At 28.8% G+C, this 7,200-nt stretch overlaps 1 protein-coding gene across 1 annotated transcript in view; it reads left to right on the plus strand.

Annotated features, from left to right (window-relative positions):
• The first annotated feature begins 6,666 nt into the window (after positions 1-6,666).
• The window catches only part of LOC101500307 (putative ubiquitin carboxyl-terminal hydrolase 11), a 6,483-nt gene continuing 5,949 nt past the window's right edge, over positions 6,667-7,200 (plus strand). Inside the window, exon 1 of the mRNA XM_027330236.2 lies at positions 6,667-6,782. The gene's annotated coding sequence lies outside the window, so the exon portion shown is untranslated. The remainder of the gene's footprint in view (positions 6,783-7,200) is intronic.

Genomic DNA, 7,200 nt, shown 5'->3' on the forward strand with positions numbered 1-7,200 from the left:
ATATATATATATATATATATATATATATATTATATTTTTTAAGAATCAACACAACTCCAATACAATTTATTTCTCTGAAATAAGTCAACAATGATTTAAACATAAAATATTTTCTTTTATAAAATAAATCGACTTTAATTCCTTCACAATTTTCTTTCTTTCTAAAAATCTAACTTTAAAAATTCAACGAACCTTGAATATTCGAGAATTACTATTGTTAATATAATGAATTTTATACTATTTCAAAATCATGATAAACATCCTAAATTGATTTCAAAAGAAATATAAAAACATTAATCATTTAGATATAATTATCAATACTTTTAAGTGATTTAAAATTAAAATCCACGCTTTAAAAATATTTTTTTTAACTTTTATTTTTTGTTTTCCTTCTCTTTTTCAATTAGTAGACATTTTATCATTTGATCTTTTTCTTTTGTACCATTATAAATCACTACTGAGTTCTTAAAATCTAAAACTCTAACATCAAATTAAACTCTAATGAGTTCATGATATCTAAATCAATCATTTCAAACAAATATCACAACACGCTCACGATTCAATATTCACATCAAGAGTGATAAAGCATCATATACTCAAGCAACCACTATTAGAGCTTGTGTTAGAACATCTGCACATCTCAAGAAAATACATTAAAACATAAATTGTTTTCACACATATTATGATGATAAAATAATCTTCACTTCATTAATTCTCAATATTTATTTTCTCCCCTCGTTGGCCTATGATACTCCATTAAAACCGTCATCTCAAACACAAATTGAAATCACCATTATTTCATCAACTATGGGGTTAATTCAATATTCACATCACAATTTACAATATCACTATCATTAATCACACATCATCATCATCACATAAACTCATCACAAATTTACAGCATCACCATCATGAATCAAACATCATCATATAAACTCATCACAAATTTATAACATCACAATTATTAATCATACATCATCATCATCACATAAAATTATCACAACACATCCATCTTTTGTTATCACATCACATAAACTCAACTAATCACACATATATATAAATTTAATTTGACACCCAATATCACAATATTATCAATATCACACATTTGAATAAATTAAATCAATCAACATCTTACAAATATTTATATTTTATATTTTAATCTCACAATTTCTATATTTGCACATAAATTAATTTATCCCTCAAAGGGCTACTGTCATACGTAGTGAGCGTCAGATGAATCGTTGGGAAATACGGTTTTCTCGTTCATCTGACAATATATTATACTCATGAATTTAAATGTTCTCTCACCCCTTACCTCATAACAACACTTTCACACATGAATAAGATTCCACTAGAAAATAGATGTTGTTATTTGACTCTTTATCCTTCAATCGATCTAACTCGACAATTTATGGGTAAACGTCAAAAATAAATTATGAGAAGATACTCTAAAAACTAAATTTTGAAATTCGGTCAAATAAGCTTACCATATATCAGAAAACCAATAGGTGGATAATATAGCCAATTTTCACACAATCGTTTTGGCGTTGGTTTCACTCAATTTGGACTTACGGTGAAGAAGAATGGTGCAAAATAAGGAATTTTCTAAACGGAGAAGCCGAATATTTTAGAAAGAAATTGGGTTTGTTAAAAATCTCGAAAATTGTGTTTAATTGACTAACTAAATAAGTGAAAGAATATACTGAAATTTGGATGAAAACTGAAGAAGTTTTTGAGACAGCTATCGATGATTGGTATCAATTTCTTCTTATTCTCTTTAAGCTATCGCTCCTATTCATTATTTCCAGAAAATCCTGTATTTGAATAAAACAAGTGTGTAGTCTAATATATATTCGCGATTTTCCCTATAAATGCTTAGTATTTTGTTTGTTGTTTTTTTTTCCTTCTTTTTGATCATGTCAAAAGGGGGAGAAAATTGGTGTGTTGTTTTGGTATGTTTTTGTTAAAAACTTTTGTAGGTTTCCAAATGTTTAAAACACGATGGCGTGAACTCAAGCTCAAAGGGAGAGTAAACATGTATTACGGGGGAGAAAGATTAAAACGATCAAATACTTTGAAGTCTCAACAACAACAAGGTTTTGTGATTATCAAAAAGGGGAGAATGTAAAATACATGTTTTTGATGAAGACAAAGACAAAGGAAAGTGATCAAGTTGCAAGCTCAGAAAGAAGTCAAACATCAAAGACAACTATGGTCAAATATGCTAGAAGTTTTATAATGTAAAGGTACATGATGCAATCTAATATTCGTATATTTCAAATGCACATGAGAACCTTTAATTTTAGCATATGCATCAAAAGGATTTTCAAAAAGTAAAAATATATAAATAATGTTTGAAAATAATATTTTATATATATATAATCAAAATTCCAAAATAATTACATAAAAGTAAATAAAATCAAACACAATATTACTACGATCTCAAGATAATTATTTATAAAATAAATAACTAAGATAAGAAATGTTTAGAAATAATAAAATATAATTAAGTTTACATTTAATATTAGTCAAACACACAAGGAAATATCATATTAATTACCAAAACACATATACACGTAAAATCACTTAAATCTTATTCTTCAAAATATTTACTCTAATATACTATTATTATTTTTTTAAAATATATAAAATAATAAAATATAACATTTATTATTCATATAACATATTGGATCAAATATGTACAAGATTAGAACATCATAGAAAATACATCTATAAAGAAAATTAATCATAAAACTAATCAACATATACTCTAAAATAATTTTAACAACAAATTAATTATTTAAAATCCTATTTAATTACTAAAATAATTTATTATAAAATTTGGAGAGTGTTAAAATCAACCCCATCCCCTGAACCTACTTACTTCTTATCCACTAGTTAAGAACCGAGTAATGAGCATAATCACCACAAACATCATCACCATAAATCATTTGTCTCAATCCATGCCCACGCTATTTCTTTGACCCCTACTCGTCCATCATTTTCCTTTGATACTACAACTATCTCCTTGTCCACTAGTTATGAAGAGGGTAAGAATCATAAGCACCACAAACACCACAAGCTTCATCATCATCACTCCTCAACTCCAGCCCTATCCCGTGCCTAGGTTCACACTTTTCTCTCACTATGCATCCCTTTTTTATGTTATAGAGGATTCCAAGAATAGATTTTAACTAAAAGTATTTTTATCCATGTAATAATATACACAAAGAAATTTAAACAAAAGTATGTTTATCGATTTAACAATATTTATGCCTCTAATTCTTCTAGTATGTGTTGTATTTTTCGAATCAATGAAATTTCTAATTTATATTATCAAAGTACCTATGTTTGGCATCCAATATTTTGTTAGTAGATCATAAAATTGATCACCTTTATTTGCTTTGTTAAATTACATTGTACCCATCTTTCGAAGGAATTTATTAAATTACGTTGTTCTGCAAAATCATATTGGTTCCAACAGAAACTTATAAGTCTATCCTTCCTGTACTTGAATCTTTCTCCACCAAAAAGATGAGGCTTGTTAATATTTCAACTTGTAACTTCATTAATATTTCTCCATCAAAATTACCACTTGAAATTCATTTGACTAACTTGTTTGCTTAGTTTATAGTATGACTTTCTAATGAATATTGACATAAGCTCCTATAAATGAACTCCTTTGAGATACTTTTATAGTATCAAATATATCTTCCCAATCTCTTCAAGTTAATTTTTCTTGCATAGAGACATGGCTAGAGTTTTGGTACTAGTCGTACTTCAAGTGAACTTCATGGTAATGTTTGCTAAAGAGTTTGATAATCTTAAACACAAACTCCAGCATCACCATCACCGTCATCATCACCAACATTCCCCAAGCTCCGCCCCTGTTCAACCTCCATCCTTAACCCCTATTCAATCTCTTCATCTTGGTAACGCCCTCTACAAATGATACCATCATTCATCAGCCCCAAACCCTGCCCACATTTCACACCACAACCAACATTACCATCATCATCACCATCACCATCAAAAATCATCCCCATCCCCTGCACTTACTAACTCGTTATCCACTAATTATGAAATGAGTAAGGATCATAATCATCACAAACAACACAAACATCATCACCATAAATCATCATCCCCAACCCTAGCCCCAACCCTTGCCCATGTCAATGCTCCTTCTTTAACCCCTATTCATCCTCGCTTTCACTTTTTTTCTAAAACAATCTCCTTGTCCACGAGTTATGAAAAGGTTAAGAATCATAAGCATCACATACGCCACAAACATCATCACCAGCACTCCTTAGGCACATCCCCATCCCCTATCTAGATTTACATTTTTTTTTCTCTCACTACGGATCCCTTGCTTATGTTATAGAGGATTGTTTCAAGAATTAAATTTAACTTGAAGAGTTTTTAACGATGTAACGATATACATAATTATTTTTAAATAAAAGTATGTTTATCGATTTATGAATATTTCTGCCTCTAATTCTCCTAGTATGTTTTGTAAAAGATTGTTTATCCTTCAATTGTAATGGAAAAATTAGTTTTCAAAAGCTTCAAATGATAGCTAATACATCCCAAATATGTTACCACCTCAAATCCATCACCTATAATATGCTACACCTTTTAAAAAATTCCTTCGTACCCTCCATTAAACCTTAAAAAATTCCTTCGTAACCTCCATTAAATTAAATGAAGCAAAAATCTTTCATTTTAATAAAAAAATTTATGTATGAAAATCTAATCGAATAAATTTTTTAACTAACTGAACATATTATAAAGATAATAAATAAATTTATTGTGTTATATAAAATGTTCATCTTCCTAATTTCTTAAAAATAGTTTTTATTAACATAATATTTCAAAAAGTATTCATTAATATTTCTCAAACTTAATATTGAAGTAATATAAGCATTAACCAAGAATATACAACTGTGTCTATGGACTATATAGAATAATAAGTGTTTATGTTATTTTTTTTATAAGTTATTTCGGTTGTATATGTATCCAACACTTAATACTTATACTACTAGAAATTTGCTTTTTACCTGCGGATTTTTCTGCGGAAATATATCCGCTAGTAATACGTGCGGATTTTCCTGCTGTTCACAACTATCTTAAGACTGTCCCTGCGGTATCGTGTTCCGCAGGTAAAACGACAGGTAACATTTTCTTTTGTTGCGGATCTGCATACGACTATCTTTCCGCAGCAAAGTTCATCACTTTTCATAGGATTTATTTGCTGCAAATTTCCGAAGCAAATTTTATGTCAAATTCCGCAGGAAATTCCGTTAGCAAAGTTTATGATTGTTTTATCCTTAGGAAATTCCGCAGGTAAATTTCATGTCAATTTTTATGATTTTATTTTCATAGTTCTTTTAAAGTTATTAGTTATAATAAATAGGAATGTAACGATCAACATTTGCATTTTACCATAAAAGAGTTTGTCCCCACTAACACGTCTAGAATGCGTTGTAATGATCCGGAAAGGTTGAAGTTGAATGAGTTTGTCCAACAAGTATCAACATTTGCATTTTTTTTTAAATAGTAATTTTTTTAATATTTTTTAAACAACAAGTATAAACAGAAGTTCGTCCAACTTAAGAGTAGGTTTGGACGAGATAGTTAGAAATTTTAAGAATTATAGACAATTTAAATATTTCAATTAAATTCATTTCATTTCTAAATTGTGTTGTTTATATAAATGAATTGGACTTTTAAATTGAGCAATTTTTATATAATGGTTAAAATTATAAACTTGAAAAGTTAATATGGACCATCATTCATATTTCTTAAAGTAGAGAAGGATTTTGAATTTTTTAGATTTTATATAGTATTTGAAATTCGCTAAATTTAGTTTTGACAAAATATTTGCATACAATCTCTTTATTTTGAACATTCTATAAATTACATTGAAGGTTTTGAATTTTTGAAGAAAATTACACTATTTCAGAAAAACTTCTTATCCAAATATACTATATGAGAGAAAAAAAAAGTGGAAAATAATGTGAAAAAAAGAAAAAATGTAAAAAATATATGTTATATTATTTGATATAAGAAAAGAGAGAGAAATGATATTATTTTTAAAGGACAAATATGCCTTTAAACTAATTTGTTTTCTTATTCAAATTTAATAATTTTTAAGTTCCAAATAATTTAGTTTATTTAACTTTAAAATTAATTAATATTTCATTTGGTCCCCCAACTTACCCAACTTGTTGGGTTAGTTTTTTTCAATTGACTCCGACATAGCCATGACCGCACAGCACAGTGTCACCGATTACCACTCAACACCCACAAAATCATTGACGTATAAGAAGAAACGCGTTTGGTCTTGGAATAATTAAATTGAATTTGACCCAAAAAAAAAAAAAAGAATTGTTAGTTAATAATTGAGAATTGTTGTTAGGTTTGGAAGAGAATGGGAAGAAAAGAATCTATTCGTTGTTACTTCTTCCTCACCAGCTTCTTGTTCATCCTCTGATCGGCGAGTTCTTCATTTCTCTCGTCTTGCTCTCACTTTTTTTTTTCAGTTCTAAGATTTCTATTACTTTGTTCTGTTTATTTCGTACGAGATCTAATAATTTTTTATATCACCGATCTTGTTATCAGTGTCAGCTTAGGTTATTCAGCATGTGTGTTTCTTCTGATTATTTCTTCTGATTTAGGGTTTTTCTTCTGATTTAGCCACCACCATCACACTTTGCGGCCATCGAATCTTAACCTCTTTAAGTTGCATCTCAACTTCGTTGTCATCTAACCTCGTCGCCTTTGTAAGTGTTGCATGCCACTCTATTTTATTTCAGTCTCACTTCTTGCCATTTTTCATTATTCTCGTTTCATTATTCATTTTCGTTAATTGTAGTGAGTTAGGTTTTTTATTTTCTTCTGATTTAGGGTTTTTCTTCTAATTTAGTGTTTTTGTGTGTTGTTTCTTTGAACATTTTCAATGTCGCCATTGCTACATGCATAGAGGTATTGATGCTGATTCAATGTCCCTGTCAATTATTATTTCCATTGTCGCCATTTTCCACTTTGTTGTTTGGTTTTTGCTTAGTTTTGTTGGACTTTCAGGGACAAGCTAATGTTTGTCTTGTACTACTTTATTTATTTGCAAGGTTTTTGGTTAGTATAAGATAGTTCGGTGAAAAAATTTCAAATGTGTTGTTTAATTGTCTCACAACATGCTTC

The sequence above is a fragment of the Cicer arietinum genome, chromosome 6 (genome assembly GCF_000331145.2).
Source record: "Cicer arietinum cultivar CDC Frontier isolate Library 1 chromosome 6, Cicar.CDCFrontier_v2.0, whole genome shotgun sequence".
Lineage (NCBI taxonomy): Eukaryota > Viridiplantae > Streptophyta > Magnoliopsida > Fabales > Fabaceae > Cicer > Cicer arietinum.